Below are 17,124 nucleotides of genomic sequence, written 5' to 3' on the forward strand. Positions count from 1 at the left end.
TCTTCCTCTGGAGGCTCCTCGCCATCAACGGTACTGTCATGTGCTCCTGGTGGACACTTCTGCTCCTCAGCCACCATGTTCACCTCCTTCTGCTCCTCCTCACCCACCATGTTCACCTCCTTCTGCTCCTCCTCACCCACCATGTTCACCTCCTTCTGCTCCTCCTCACCCACCATGTTCACCTCCTTCTGCTCCTCCTCAGCCACCATGTTCACCTCCTTCTGCTCCTCCTCAGCCACCATGTTCACCTCCTTCTGCTCCTCCTCAGCCACCATGTTCACCTCCTTCTGCTCCTCCTCAGCCACCATGTTCACCTCCTTCTGCTCCTCCTCAGCCACCATGTTCACCTCCTTCTGCTCCTCCTCAGCCACCATGTTCACCTCCTTCTGCTCCTCCTCACCCACCATGTTCACCTCCTTCTGCTCCTCCTCACCCACCATGTTCACCTCCTTCTGCTCCTCCTCACCCAACATGTTCACCTCCTTCTGCTCCTCCTCAGCCACCATGTTCACCTCCTTCTGCTCCTCCTCAGCCACCATGTTCACCTCCTTCTGCTCCTCCTCACCCACCATGTTCACCTCCTTCTGCTCCTCCTCACCCACCATGTTCACCTCCTTCTGCTCCTCCTCAGCCACCATGTTCACCTCCTTCTGCTCCTCCTCAGCCACCATGTTCACCTCCTTCTGCTCCTCCTCAGCCACCATGTTCACCTCCTTCTGCTCCTCCTCACCCACCATGTTCACCTCCTTCTGCTCCTCCTCAGCCACCATGTTCACCTCCTTCTGCTCCTCCTCAGCCACCATGTTCACCTCCTTCTGCTCCTCCTCACCCACCATGTTCACCTCCTTCTGCTCCTCCTCACCCACCATGTTCACCTCCTTCTGCTCCTCCTCACCCAACATGTTCACCTCCTTCTGCTCCTCCTCACCCACCATGTTCACCTCCTTCTGCTCCTCCTCAGCCACCATGTTCACCTCCTTCTGCTCCTCCTCACCCACCATGTTCACCTCCTTCTGCTCCTCCTCACCCACCATGTTCACCTCCTTCTGCTCCTCCTCACCCAACATGTTCACCTCCTTCTGCTCCTCCTCACCCACCATGTTCACCTCCTTCTGCTCCTCCTCAGCCACCATGTTCACCTCCTTCTGCTCCTCCTCACCCACCATGTTCACCTCCTTCTGCTCCTCCTCACCCACCATGTTCACCTCCTTCTGCTCCTCCTCACCCACCATGTTCACCTCCTGCTCCTCCTCACCCACCATGTTCACCTCCTTCTGCTCCTCCTCAGCCACCATGTTCACCTCCTTCTGCTCCTCCTCAGCCACCATGTTCACCTCCTTCTGCTCCTCCTCACCCACCATGTTCACCTCCTTCTGCTCCTCCTCACCCAACATGTTCACCTCCTTCTGCTCCTCCTCAGCCACCATGTTCACCTCCTTCTGCTCCTCCTCACCCACCATGTTCACCTCCTTCTGCTCCTCCTCACCCACCATGTTCACCTCCTTCTGCTCCTCCTCACCCAACATGTTCACCTCCTTCTGCTCCTCCTCACCCACCATGTTCACCTCCTTCTGCTCCTCCTCAGCCACCATGTTCACCTCCTTCTGCTCCTCCTCACCCACCATGTTCACCTCCTTCTGCTCCTCCTCACCCACCATGTTCACCTCCTTCTGCTCCTCCTCACCCAACATGTTCACCTCCTTCTGCTCCTCCTCACCCACCATGTTCACCTCCTTCTGCTCCTCCTCAGCCACCATGTTCACCTCCTTCTGCTCCTCCTCACCCACCATGTTCACCTCCTTCTGCTCCTCCTCACCCACCATGTTCACCTCCTTCTGCTCCTCCTCACCCACCATGTTCACCTCCTTCTGCTCCTCCTCAGCCACCATGTTCACCTCCTTCTGCTCCTCCTCAGCCACCATGTTCACCTCCTTCTGCTCCTCCTCACCCACCATGTTCACCTCCTTCTGCTCCTCCTCAGCCACCATGTTCACCTCCTTCTGCTCCTCCTCAGCCACCATGTTCACCTCCTTCTGCTCCTCCTCAGCCACCATGTTCACCTCCTTCTGCTCCTCCTCACCCACCATGTTCACCTCCTTCTGCTCCTCCTCACCCACCATGTTCACCTCCTTCTGCTCCTCCTCACCCAACATGTTCACCTCCTTCTGCTCCTCCTCACCCACCATGTTCACCTCCTTCTGCTCCTCCTCAGCCACCATGTTCACCTCCTTCTGCTCCTCCTCACCCACCATGTTCACCTCCTTCTGCTCCTCCTCACCCACCATGTTCACCTCCTTCTGCTCCTCCTCACCCAACATGTTCACCTCCTTCTGCTCCTCCTCACCCACCATGTTCACCTCCTTCTGCTCCTCCTCAGCCACCATGTTCACCTCCTTCTGCTCCTCCTCACCCACCATGTTCACCTCCTTCTGCTCCTCCTCACCCACCATGTTCACCTCCTTCTGCTCCTCCTCACCCACCATGTTCACCTCCTGCTCCTCCTCACCCACCATGTTCACCTCCTTCTGCTCCTCCTCACCCACCATGTTCACCTCCTTCTGCTCCTCCTCACCCACCATGTTCACCTCCTTCTGCTCCTCCTCACCCACCATGTTCACCTCCTTCTGCTCCTCCTCACCCACCATGTTCACCTCCTTCTGCTCCTCCTCAGCCACCATGTTCACCTCCTTCTGCTCCTCCTCACCCACCATGTTCACCTCCTTCTGCTCCTCCTCAGCCACCATGTTCACCTCCTTCTGCTCCTCCTCACCCACCATGTTCACCTCCTTCTGCTCCTCCTCACCCACCATGTTCACCTCCTTCTGCTCCTCCTCACCCACCATGTTCACCTCCTGCTCCTCCTCACCCACCATGTTCACCTCCTTCTGCTCCTCCTCACCCACCATGTTCACCTCCTTCTGCTCCTCCTCACCCACCATGTTCACCTCCTTCTGCTCCTCCTCACCCACCATGTTCACCTCCTTCTGCTCCTCCTCACCCACCATGTCGTCATTCTTTCCTCGGAGCAAACCCCAAACATGAAGTGACTCGGCAGTGGTGTGTGTGTGTGTGTGTGTGTGTGTGTGTGTGTGTGTGTGTGTGTGTGTGTGTGTGTGTGTGTGTGTGTGTGTGTGTGTGTGTGTGTGTGTGTGTGTGTGTGTGTGTGTGTGTGTGTGTGTGTGTTGGACAGGACTGTTGCATGATCAGGTACTTAAGGAATTGAAACACATGTTGTGTCAGTGGCTCTGGAAGCGTCCAGTGCAGCACTTCTTATAGTGTGTGTGTATATATATATATATATATAATAAATATATATATATCTTGTATACAGAGGACGGTTAGTGGTGTTACTTTCACACACAACTTTAAAGAAATGAGTTCCACATGTATTTGCAGGAGCAGTTTTTTTTCCTGATTAATCTTCACAGTGTCTCCTTTTATGAATTAGATCATGATCTTCTAGGTTTGTGTGCATTAAATCAGAGGCAGACTGTTAAATGTCTCTGGTTGTTTGGGTGCATGTTCTCCAGTGGTGTTCATCTCAGACCTCCAGTTCCTCTTTCAATATGTCGCTGTGATTGAATCATTAAAGTTTGGAAATGCTTCAAGCCTTTTCTACTGCACACCTCAGAGTTGTGTTCTTTTTTAGTGTGTGTGTGTGTGTGTTGCAGAAGTGTCTTCAAGCCTCCATGTTCTTTCAGTGCTGAGCTCACTGGAGAAGATTCCTCCAGGAGGAGTGACTGACTGAGTAATGTACTGTGTTTTAAACAAAATGATGATTTGTGAGGAGAAGTGAGCAGGAAGCTCCACCTAGAAGAAGAAGTGGTGAAGAGCAGGAGAACCGACGACCTCCCACTCTGCTCACTTTACGATCCCCTCACTGAACGTTTACTACGTTACTTCCAGCTGGAGGCTGCTGACAGTTTTCATTCAAATCATTGATAAGATAAGATAAGAGAAGCCTTTATTGATCTCACAGTGGAGACATTTACTCGCAACATTCTGCACTTAAGGACTCATGAGTAGGAAAGACAAGGAATGTGCAAACAGTAAGAATAGAGGAATGTTATATACAGTGACTATCAAATAGGACTAAAAAATAAGATACAATAAGATACAAATCACAAACTATAATAAAGTATAGTAAGTTCTAAGGGGAGCAAAATATACAGTAAGATGAGATACAAGGAAATTAAACTATGATGGGGGGGGTGGGGGGGGGGGTGGCAAAGTGTAGAATAAGTACAATAAACCTACTATAGTAAAAAATATACCAGTGTTGGCAGAGCAGGGTCAGTCCTAACAAGGTCGATTAATGGCGGAGATAAAGTGACGTAGATAAAGTGACGGAGATAAAGTGACGTAGATAAAGTGACGGAGATAAAGTGATGTAGATAAAGTGACGTAGATAAAGTGATGTAGATAAAGTGGTATAGCTGCAGGGTTATTGCACACACTGTTGCTGTTACTTTACAGTCTTGTTGTCCAGTCTAACAGCAGTAGGGATGAAGGACTTGCGGTAGGGATGAAGGACTTGCTCCGTCCTGCACTGAGAGCTCCTCAGCTCCTCTACAGTCCCGTGCAGTGGGGGGGGGGGGGGGGGGGGGGGTCAGTTTGATGAAGCTCTTTATTTATTAAACCCTGAGAGCAAAGTCACACTCTTGCTTGGTGTGGTTCAGGTTTACGTTTCGAGTGTTGCTGCAGGAGGAGGAGAGCAAACCATCACTTCTACTGAATCCTCAATGAGAAGCACGTGTGGAGTTTGACTCCGTATTAAACTCTATTCTCATCGTTGAAACGAGTAATGGTTCTAACCAGAGGGACTACAGAACTGAGCGGCGGGTTTTGGGGCGGAGTGAGACGTCCTCCTTGGGCGCGCGATCTCCGGCGGCGCTCTGACGTGCGTCGGTCCGTCACGTGACCCGAGGAATGTTAACAATGCAGCGAGTGTCCAACTTTGTGCTGCATTTCTGATCCCGAGCGGAGAAAATGGAGGCTTATTTCATCACATTGGGCCCGCGCCCCCGGCCCGCGGCCCCCCCGGCCCCCCCGCCGCCACACGGACTGTAAAACTCCACTTTGTGACGGAACTCGAACCTCCAACCTCGACTTCTAGTTCTTCTCTCACATGGTAAGTGGAGCGTTACTCGGTCTTCTGGGGGGGGAGGAGGGGAGGAGGGGGGGGGGGGCGCTGGGGCTTATTTCTACGACCCGTTGCGGTGAAGAGGGACTGAAAATGAACACAAGCAGAAGTTAAAATGTCTTTTCTCTTCTAAATTTTCCGCCGCTGCCTCCACGGTCGTCTGGGCTTTACAGGAACCCCCCCCCCCCCCCCCCCACTCCCCCTGCACAGGAATGTCCCCCCCCCCCCCCCCGGGATACAGGCAAGGCCACAGAACTTTAAAAACGAGACTCTTAACTCTGCAAACCGCCTCGAATCCAACTTTCCAGCGGTTTTCTCCACTTTTAAAACGTCTTCAGGGAAAATGAACTTCCAGACGCAGAAATCGTCATTGCAGAGTTCGAATGCGGACCAAGACGTCCTGGGATCGTTTTCACTCATGACGCTGCTGCACAGCGACGCTGGGACGATGATCGTCTGGCTCGTGACGTCACAGCTTGTTTGGACAGGAAGCAGCAGGTTGGTTAGGTTTCATCCAGGTGAGGATCCTGGTCCGGTTCACCGCCTTCCTGCAGACCCGGTGTGGATCAGCTGGAGCGGACCTGGGGGGTCGGGGGGCCGGGGGTCCGGTGTCGGGGGGTCGGGGGGTCGGGGGCCGGGGGTCGGGGGTCGGTCTGAGCAGCACAGACCTGGTCCTGTCTGGTCACCTCACTGTGTCACAGCAGGACACGGTTACATGACGGGTGGAGGATGGAGATGGAGGGGAGGTGGAGGAGGATGGTGGAGGTGGGTGTGGAGGATGGAGGTGTGGAGGAGGGTGGAGGTGGAGAAGGATGGAGGTGTGGAGGAGGGTGGAGGTGGAGGAGGGTGGAGGGCCCCTCAATGAGGCAGCAGCAGTTTGACTCCAGATCCTCTTGTGACTTCAGAGTTTAATTCTTCAACAATGGAAGAAATTCTTCATCACAAAAAGCCTCGCTGGTGCTTCTGATCTGGACCATCGTCTATAGTCCTGGTCTGAGAGCGGAGCTAGACCAGGACCCCGAGGACCAGGACCCCGAGGACCAGGACCCCGAGGACCAGGACCCCGAGGACCAGGACTGAAGAAGCCAGTTTGCCCCCCTTGTCCTCCAGCAGGAGATCTTTAATTCTCCCAGCAGTGCAGAGCTGCTGCTGGTTATGAAGCCATGAGACGTTTGAGAGGCTGAGGATGAACACATGAACTCATGGACACATGGACACACGGCGTTTGGTCTCACTGTTGCCGGGGCGACGGCGTCACTCTGGTCTGTGGGATGAAAATCATCTGATTTCTTTTTTGCTGCTTTTCAGAACATTTGTCATTTTGAATCTTGTTTTAAACAAAACTTCACATTTTCTCGGTGATTCACTGTAAAAACTGATCACGTTGAACATAAAACTAGTTATTTCTGTATTCCAGCCTTTAAGAACAAGTCTTTGATATTTTTCACCATTTCTTGTTTTTAAACAGCAAAAAACCTTCTAATTTGATTGAGTATCCAGTTTATCTGTTCACTTTCACAACATGAAACAATTTAATCTACTGTAATGTGACGTTTCGCCTGAAGTCACTGCAAACACAACTGGCATTTGATTGGTGGATAAAGAACTGGTGTTAATGCTGAGAAGCCGGGTTGATAGAGAACTGGTGTTAATGCTGAGAAGCCGGGTTGATAGAGAACTGGTGTTAATGCTGAGAAGCCAGATTGATAGAGAACTGGTGTTAATGCTGAGAAGCCGGGTTGATAGAGAACTGGTGTTAATGCTGATAGGCCGGGTTGATAGAGAACTGGTGTTAATGCTGATAGGCCGGGTTGATAGAGAACTGGTGTTAATGCTGATAAACCGGGCTGATAGAGAACTGGTGTTAATGCTGATAAGCCGGGTTGATAGAGAACTGGTGTTAATGCTGATAAGCCAGGTTGATAGAGAACTGGTGTTAATGCTGATAAGCCGGGTTGATAGAGAACTGGTGTTAATGCTGATAAGCCAGGTTGATAGAGAACTGGTGTTAATGCTGATAAGCCGGGTTGATAGAGAACTGGTGTTAATGCTGAGAAGCCAGATTGATAAAGAACTGGTGTTAATGCTGAGAAGCCGGGTTGATAGAGAACTGGTGTTAATGCTGATAGGCCGGGTTGATAGAGAACTGGTGTTAATGCTGATAGGCCGGGTTGATAGAGAACTGGTGTTAATGCTGATAAGCCGGGCTGATAGAGAACTGGTGTTAATGCTGAGAAGCCAGATTGATAGAGAACTGGTGTTAATGCTGAGAAGCCGGGTTGATAGAGAACTGGTGTTAATGCTGATAAGCCAGGTTGATAGAGAACTGGTGTTAATGCTGATAAGCCGGGTTGATAGAGAACTGGTGTTAATGCTGATAAGCCAGGTTGATAGAGAACTGGTGTTAATGCTGATAAGCCGGGTTGATAGAGAACTGGTGTTAATGCTGAGAAGCCAGATTGATAGAGAACTGGTGTTAATGCTGAGAAGCCGGGTTGATAGAGAACTGGTGTTAATGCTGATAGGCCGGGTTGATAGAGAACTGGTGTTAATGCTGATAGGCCGGGTTGATAGAGAACTGGTGTTAATGCTGATAAACCGGGCTGATAGAGAACTGGTGTTAATGCTGATAAGCCGGGTTGATAGAGAACTGGTGTTAATGCTGAGAAGCCGGGTTGATAGAGAACTGGTGTTAATGCTGATAAGCCAGGTTGATAGAGAACTGGTGTTAATGCTGATAAGCCGGGTTGATAGAGAACTGGTGTTAATGCTGAGAAGCCAGATTGATAGAGAACTGGTGTTAATGCTGAGAAGCCGGGTTGATAGAGAACTGGTGTTAATGCTGATAGGCCGGGTTGATAGAGAACTGGTGTTAATGCTGATAGGCCGGGTTGATAGAGAACTGGTGTTAATGCTGATAAGCCGGGCTGATAGAGAACTGGTGTTAATGCTGATAAGCCGGGTTGATAGAGAACTGGTGTTAATGCTGATAAGCCGGGTGGATAAAGAACTGGTGTTAATGCTGAGAAGCCGGGTGGATAAAGAACTGGTGTTAATGCTGATAAGCCGGGTTGATAGAGAACTGGTGTTAATGCTGATAAGCCGGGGTGGATAGAGAACTGGTGTTAATGCTGATAAGCCGGGGTGGATAGAGAACTGGTGTTAATGCTGATAAGCCGGGTGGATAGAGAACTGGTGTTAATGCTGATAAGCCGGGTGGATAGAGAACTGGTGTTAATGCTGAGAAGCCGGGTTGATAGAGAACTGATGTTAATGCTGATAAGCTGGGTTAATAGAGAACTGGTGTTAATGCTGATAGGCCGGGTTGATAGAGAACTGGTGTTAATGCTGAGAGGCCGGGTTCATAGAGAACTGGTGTTAATGCTGAGAGGCCGGGTTGATAGAGAACTGGTGTTAATGCTGATCACAAGGGTTGATAAAGAACTGGTGTTAATGCTGATAGGCCGGGTTGATAGAGAACTGGTGTTAATGCTGATAGGCCAGGTTGATAGAGAACTGGTGTTAATGCTGATAAGCCGGGGTTGATAGAGAACTGGTGTTAATGCTGATAAGCCGGGGTTGATAGAGAACTGGTGTTAATGCTGATAAGCCGGGTGGATAGAGAACTGGTGTTAATGCTGATAAGCCGGGTTGATAGAGAACTGGTGTTAATGCTGATAAGCCGGGTTGATAGAGAACTGGTGTTAATGCTGATAAGCCGGGTTGATAGAGAACTGGTGTTAATGCTGAGAGGCCGGGTTGATAGAGAACTGGTGTTAATGCTGAGAGGCCGGGTTGATAGAGAACTGGTGTTAATGCTGAGAGGCTGGGTTGATAGAGAACTGGTGTTAATGCTGATCACAAAGGTTGATAGAGAACTGGTGTTAATACTGATCACAAGGGTTGATAAAGAACTGGTGTTAATGCTGATAAGCCGGGTTGATAGAGAACTGGTGTTAATGCTGATAAGCCGGGTTGATAGAGAACTGGTGTTAATACTGATCACAAGGGTTGATAAAGAACTGGAGTTAATGCTGATAAGCCGGGTTGATAGAGAACTGGTGTTAATGCTGAGAATGCCGGGTTGATAGAGAACTGGTGTTAATGCTGATAGGCCTGGTTGATAGAGAACTGGTGTTAATGCTGATAAGCCGGGTTGATAGAGAACTGGTGTTAATGCTGATAAGCCGGGTGGATAGAGAACTGGTGTTAATGCTGATAAGCCGGGGTGGATAGAGAACTGGTGTTAATGCTGATAAGCCGGGTGGATAGAGAACTGGTGTTAATGCTGATAAGCCGGGTGGATAGAGAACTGGTGTTAATGCTGAGAAGCCGGGTTGATAGAGAACTGATGTTAATGCTGATAAGCCGGGTTGATAGAGAACTGGTGTTAATGCTGATAGGCCGGGTTGATAGAGAACTGGTGTTAATGCTGAGAGGCCGGGTTCATAGAGAACTGGTGTTAATGCTGAGAGGCCGGGTTGATAGAGAACTGGTGTTAATGCTGATCACAAGGGTTGATAAAGAACTGGTGTTAATGCTGATAAGCCGGGTTGATAGAGAACTGGTGTTAATGCTGATAGGCCGGGTTGATAGAGAACTGGTGTTAATGCTGATAGGCCAGGTTGATAGAGAACTGGTGTTAATGCTGATAAGCCGGGGTTGATAGAGAACTGGTGTTAATGCTGATAAGCCGGGGTTGATAGAGAACTGGTGTTAATGCTGATAAGCCGGGTGGATAGAGAACTGGTGTTAATGCTGATAAGCCGGGTTGATAGAGAACTGGTGTTAATGCTGATAAGCCGGGTTGATAGAGAACTGGTGTTAATGCTGATAAGCCGGGTTGATAGAGAACTGGTGTTAATGCTGAGAGGCCGGGTTGATAGAGAACTGGTGTTAATGCTGAGAGGCCGGGTTGATAGAGAACTAGTGTTAATGCTGAGAGGCCGGGTTGATAGAGAACTGGTGTTAATGCTGAGAGGCCGGGTTGATAGAGAACTGGTGTTAATGCTGATCACAAAGGTTGATAGAGAACTGGTGTTAATACTGATCACAAGGGTTGATAAAGAACTGGTGTTAATGCTGATAAGCCGGGTTGATAGAGAACTGGTGTTAATGCTGATAAGCCGGGTTGATAGAGAACTGGTGTTAATGCTGATAGGCCGGGTTGATAGAGAACTGGTGTTAATGCTGATAGGCCGGGTTGATAGAGAACTGGTGTTAATGCTGAGAAGCCGGGTTGATAGAGAACTGGTGTTAATGCTGAGAATGCCGGGTTGATAGAGAACTGGTGTTAATGCTGATAGGCCGGGTTGATAGAGAACTGGTGTTAATGCTGATAAGCCGGGTTGATAGAGAACTGGTGTTAATGCTGAGAGGCCGGGTTCATAGAGAACTGGTGTTAATGCTGAGAGGCCGGGTTGATAGAGAACTGGTGTTAATGCTGATCACAAGGGTTGATAAAGAACTGGTGTTAATGCTGATAGGCCGGGTTGATAGAGAACTGGTGTTAATGCTGATAGGCCAGGTTGATAGAGAACTGGTGTTAATGCTGATAAGCCGGGGTTGATAGAGAACTGGTGTTAATGCTGATAAGCCGGGGTTGATAGAGAACTGGTGTTAATGCTGATAAGCCGGGTGGATAGAGAACTGGTGTTAATGCTGATAAGCCGGGTTGATAGAGAACTGGTGTTAATGCTGATAAGCCGGGTTGATAGAGAACTGGTGTTAATGCTGATAAGCCGGGTTGATAGAGAACTGGTGTTAATGCTGAGAGGCCGGGTTGATAGAGAACTGGTGTTAATGCTGAGAGGCCGGGTTGATAGAGAACTGGTGTTAATGCTGAGAGGCTGGGTTGATAGAGAACTGGTGTTAATGCTGATCACAAAGGTTGATAGAGAACTGGTGTTAATACTGATCACAAGGGTTGATAAAGAACTGGTGTTAATGCTGATAAGCCGGGTTGATAGAGAACTGGTGTTAATGCTGATAAGCCGGGTTGATAGAGAACTGGTGTTAATACTGATCACAAGGGTTGATAAAGAACTGGAGTTAATGCTGATAAGCCGGGTTGATAGAGAACTGGTGTTAATGCTGAGAATGCCGGGTTGATAGAGAACTGGTGTTAATGCTGATAGGCCTGGTTGATAGAGAACTGGTGTTAATGCTGATAAGCCGGGTTGATAGAGAACTGGTGTTAATGCTGATAAGCCGGGTGGATAGAGAACTGGTGTTAATGCTGATAAGCCGGGGTGGATAGAGAACTGGTGTTAATGCTGATAAGCCGGGTGGATAGAGAACTGGTGTTAATGCTGATAAGCCGGGTGGATAGAGAACTGGTGTTAATGCTGAGAAGCCGGGTTGATAGAGAACTGATGTTAATGCTGATAAGCCGGGTTGATAGAGAACTGGTGTTAATGCTGATAGGCCGGGTTGATAGAGAACTGGTGTTAATGCTGAGAGGCCGGGTTCATAGAGAACTGGTGTTAATGCTGAGAGGCCGGGTTGATAGAGAACTGGTGTTAATGCTGATCACAAGGGTTGATAAAGAACTGGTGTTAATGCTGATAAGCCGGGTTGATAGAGAACTGGTGTTAATGCTGATAGGCCGGGTTGATAGAGAACTGGTGTTAATGCTGATAGGCCAGGTTGATAGAGAACTGGTGTTAATGCTGATAAGCCGGGGTTGATAGAGAACTGGTGTTAATGCTGATAAGCCGGGGTTGATAGAGAACTGGTGTTAATGCTGATAAGCCGGGTGGATAGAGAACTGGTGTTAATGCTGATAAGCCGGGTTGATAGAGAACTGGTGTTAATGCTGATAAGCCGGGTTGATAGAGAACTGGTGTTAATGCTGATAAGCCGGGTTGATAGAGAACTGGTGTTAATGCTGAGAGGCCGGGTTGATAGAGAACTGGTGTTAATGCTGAGAGGCCGGGTTGATAGAGAACTAGTGTTAATGCTGAGAGGCCGGGTTGATAGAGAACTGGTGTTAATGCTGAGAGGCCGGGTTGATAGAGAACTGGTGTTAATGCTGATCACAAAGGTTGATAGAGAACTGGTGTTAATACTGATCACAAGGGTTGATAAAGAACTGGTGTTAATGCTGATAAGCCGGGTTGATAGAGAACTGGTGTTAATGCTGATAAGCCGGGTTGATAGAGAACTGGTGTTAATGCTGATAGGCCGGGTTGATAGAGAACTGGTGTTAATGCTGATAGGCCGGGTTGATAGAGAACTGGTGTTAATGCTGAGAAGCCGGGTTGATAGAGAACTGGTGTTAATGCTGAGAATGCCGGGTTGATAGAGAACTGGTGTTAATGCTGATAGGCCGGGTTGATAGAGAACTGGTGTTAATGCTGATAAGCCGGGTTGATAGAGAACTGGTGTTAATGCTGATAAGCCGGGTGGATAGAGAACTGGTGTTAATGCTGATAAGCCGGGTTGATAGAGAACTGGTGTTAATGCTGATAAGCCGGGTGGATAGAGAACTGGTGTTAATGCTGATAAGCCAGGTGGATAGAGAACTGGTGTTAATGCTGATAAGCCGGGTGGATAGAGAACTGGTGTTAATGCTGATAAGCCGGGTGGATAGAGAACTGGTGTTAATGCTGATAAGCCAGGTTGATAGAGAACTGGTGTTAATGCTGAGAAGCCAGGTTGACAGAGAACTGGTGTTAATGCCTGGAAGAGACCAGAGAGGAGAAAAGGAGCACAGGCGGCGGGAGCCGCTAGCCGTTAGCTGGCACGGCTAGCGGGAGCCGCTAGCTCAGGCGGCTAGTAGATGATCAAGTAAAACCTGGACTCATCTTCGGTGATTCCACAGTCTTCTAGCTCTTGGACATGTTGGATCCAGGAAGCCGGTCGTTCTGCCAAAAGTCAGGAGCCTCAAAGCCTCAAAGGTGAAAAGTGGCGGCTGCTGAGGCGAGGAGACGAGGACGAATGGAGGACGAAGCGTCTTCTGCTTCCTCAAACATGTTCCAGACGGGGTCACCGATGGCAGAACCACCTTCTGGGTCTTCTTCATCAATCACTGGGTTTGAAATGACCATGATGATGAAATCTGATTCAATTCAGCCTCTTCGTGGTCAAAACTCTGATCCTCCATAATGTAAACACAACTTGGGCGTGTGCACAACTCGTGATGTCACTCTGTTATTGTCAGAAGCTCCGCCCAGCAGAGGAAATAGCGCCGTTTATCGGGTATTTTCTCTCAGATTGTCGTGTTTTAACATTTGACCTTCAGCCAGTTAGCAGGAAAAGGTTCTAGAAGAGACACCAGAGAGTTTTGGAGGTGGAACCTTCATTTCACTGGGACTTTAAGTGATTGCGTCCCTGAATGCCTCGTCACTTCATCCTGGTCAGGAGGCTCCAATCGGTTCCATGTTTCTCACTTCTAAAATGCAACTTTAAGTTCCAGTACTCGGTTTTATTTTGAATATGTTTCAGGGAGCGTCCATTATTATAATTCTACGACTTCCAGTCTGAGTCTTTGTCCTGATCGTCAGTCCAGCTTGTTCAGCAGCCTCTACCTTTCACAAGCTGCTCTCCTCCTCCTCCTCCTAACATGTTCTCCTCCTCCTCCTCCTCCTAACATGTCCTCCTCCTCCTCCTAACATGTTCTCCTCCTCCTTCCTCCTCCTTCCTCCTAACATGTTCTCCTCCTCCTTCCTCCTCCTTCCTCCTAACATGTTTCTCCTCCTCCTTCCTCCTCCTTCCTCCTAACATGTTCTCCTCCTCCTTCCTCTCCTGAGGCCTAACATGTTCTCCTCCTCCTTCCTCCTAACATGTTCTCCTCCTCCTTCCTCCTAACATGTTCTCCTCCTCCTTCCTCCTCCTTCCTCCTAACATGTTCTCCTCCTCCTTCCTCCTCCTGAGGCCTAACATGTTCTCCTCCTCCTTCCTCCTAACATGTTCTCCTCCTCCTTCCTCCTCCTTCCTCCTAACATGTTCTCCTCCTCCTTCCTCCTCCTGAGGCCTAACATGTTCTCCTCCTCCTTCCTCCTCCTAACATGTTCTCCTCCTCCTTCCTCCTAACATGTTCTCCTCCTCCTTCCTCCTCCTGAGGCCTAACATGTTCTCCTCCTCCTTCCTCCTAACATGTTCTCCTCCTCCTTCCTCCTAACATGTTCTCCTCCTCCTTCCTCCTCCTGAGGCCTAACATGTTCTCCTCCTCCTTCCTCCTCCTGAGGCCTAACATGTTCTCCTCCTCCTCCTCCTCCTTACATGTCCTCCTCCTCCTCCTCCTCCTCCTTCCTCCTCCTAACATGTTCTCCTCCTCCTCCTCCTCCTCCTCCTGAGGCCTAACATGTTCTCCTCCTCCTCCTCCTCACATGTCCTCCTCCTCCTTCCTCCTAACATGTCCTCCTCCTCCTCCTCCTCCTCCTCCTCCTCCTCCCTCCTAACATGTTGAAGTCTGCAGACAGAACTCTGCCATGTGAGTTTCTTGTGGAGGTTATTTCTGCCGCCCCGTCGCGTCCCATGATTCCTTGCGGTATGTTCCTTGTGGTTGCTTGAGGAGAGGAATGCTCGTCGCTTGTCCACGGCGCCCGCAGCGTCACTGGAATGGAGGCAGCAGATCTGAACGCCGGGGCAACATTTACGTGGCTGTGCTCCCCTGGCCCAACATGACCGCCGCCCAGCAACAACAACCAGAAGCACGTCTTTATCTGCACAAACTGTGACTAGTGGCGATAATGGGCCCAGTGTGTGGCGGGGCTGGCCCAGAGGGCTGCAGCCCACTGACTTCAAGGCCCTTCTGTGTTTCTACATTTGCCCCTGCAGGCTAATTCCATGTTAAATTGGCAGATTTGGAGAAATATTCATGGCCGACTGTCTTAGACATTTGGTTCCATCTTCTTGGCTTCATAAAACGTAATAAATGGAGCAAAAATATGCTAAAAGACATTAATTTTAAATGGATATTTTCCACTGAGTGTCACACATTCTTGGATGTTTTTAATCAGTGTGTCTTTTATTCAGTGTGCTTTGTTTCTCCTTATTTAAAGGCCGTCATGATAAAGTGGGAAGAAGTGGGGTTTTTAAAAGTTTTGCCCCCTTTTTATAAATGGCACAACTTCATTTTGAGTAATCTGGAGTGTTACTGGTATAACAGTGTCATGGATATAAAAACAATTCTATTACATTTAAAGTAAAGAACTCGACCAAATAATGCAGCTTGTCTGGCTTCTTGTGTGAGTTGAATCATGTTTCGCTCTTTGTCTGTATTACTTTGGTCCAAAGCCACTAATAACTGTATTTAACAATTAATCTTGTTGTGAAACAATACTTTTCACAATTGAACGGCTTGTAATATAATATAATTCCAGATTACACTATAAACAAGGTCATGTGATTATATAACAGGGAGATCTGCCTGTTTTTTGTCACGTATCTTTTAAACAGTGAACATGAAGAGAACAGCAGCATTCTATTGGTGGAACTGGAGTCCTGACGTCCACACTGTCCTGACGTCCACACTGTCCTGACGTCCACACTGTCCTGACGTCCACACTGTCCTGACGTCCACACTGTCCTGACACCACACTGTCCTGACACCACACTGTCCTGACGTCCACACTGTCCTGACGTCCACACTGTCCTGACACCACACTGTCCTGACGTCCACACTGTCCTGACGTCCACACTGTCCTGACGTCCACACAGTCCTGACACCACACTGTCCTGACACCACACTGTCCTGACGTCCACACTGTCCTGACACCACACAGTCCTGACACCACACTGTCCTGACACCACACAGTCCTGACGTCCACACAGTCCTGACGTCCACACTGTCCTGACGTCCACACTGTCCTGACACCACACTGTCCTGACGTCCACACTGTCCTGACACCACACTGTCCTGACGTCCACACTGTCCTGACGTCCACACAGTCCTGACACCACACTGTCCTGACGTCCACACTGTCCTGACGTCCACACTGTCCTGACACCACACTGTCCTGACACCACACTGTCCTGACACCACACGGTCCTGACGTCCACACTGTCCTGACGTCCACACTGTCCTGACACCACACTGTCCTGACACCACACTGTCCTGACGTCCACACTGTCCTGACGTCCACACTGTCCTGACGTCCACACTGTCCTGACACCACACTGTCCTGACGTCCACACTGTCCTGACGTCCACACTGTCCTGACGTCCACACAGTCCTGACACCACACTGTCCTGACACCACACTGTCCTGACGTCCACACTGTCCTGACGTCCACACTGTCCTGACACCACACAGTCCTGACACCACACTGTCCTGACACCACACTGTCCTGACGTCCACACAGTCCTGACGTCCACACTGTCCTGACGTCCACACTGTCCTGACACCACACTGTCCTGACGTCCACACTGTCCTGACGTCCACACTGTCCTGACACCACACTGTCCTGACGTCCACACTGTCCTGACGTCCACACAGTCCTGACACCACACTGTCCTGACGTCCACACTGTCCTGACGTCCACACTGTCCTGATGTCCACACTGTCCTGACACCACACTGTCCTGACACCACACTGTCCTGACACCACACGGTCCTGACGTCCACACTGTCCTGACGTCCACACTGTCCTGACACCACACTGTCCTGACACCACACTGTCCTGACACCACACTGTCCTGACACCACACTGTCCTGACGTCCACACTGTCCTGACACCACACTGTCCTGACACCACACGGTCCTGACGTCCACACGGTCCTGACACCACACTGTCCTGACACCACACGGTCCTGATGTCCGCACGGTCCTGACGTCCACACTGTCCTGACACCACACAGTCCTGACGTCCACACAGGAAGCAGAGACATTACTTTAGAAAAGCTCCTGGGAAATATTTACATTTTCACGTCCCGTCATGTCTGATAATTGTGGTAAATATGGAGAAGAAATTAGAGCTGCCAGGCGAAACCAACGATCAGATTTCGGTCCCTGAAGAACGTGTCCGTCCCTCAATG

General features: G+C 49.6%; 1 protein-coding gene across 1 annotated transcript in view; it reads left to right on the plus strand.

Moving 5' to 3' along the window:
* Positions 1-5,018: 5,018 nt before the first annotated feature.
* lats2 (large tumor suppressor kinase 2) overlaps positions 5,019-17,124 on the plus strand; it is a gene marked incomplete at its 3' end in the record, with an annotated part of 38,226 nt that continues 26,120 nt past the window's right edge. The window contains exon 1 of the mRNA XM_080497566.1: positions 5,019-5,131. The remainder of the gene's footprint in view (positions 5,132-17,124) is intronic.

The sequence above is a fragment of the Blennius ocellaris genome, assembly GCF_963422515.1.
Source record: "Blennius ocellaris genome assembly, chromosome: 6".
Classification (NCBI taxonomy): domain Eukaryota; kingdom Metazoa; phylum Chordata; class Actinopteri; order Blenniiformes; family Blenniidae; genus Blennius; species Blennius ocellaris.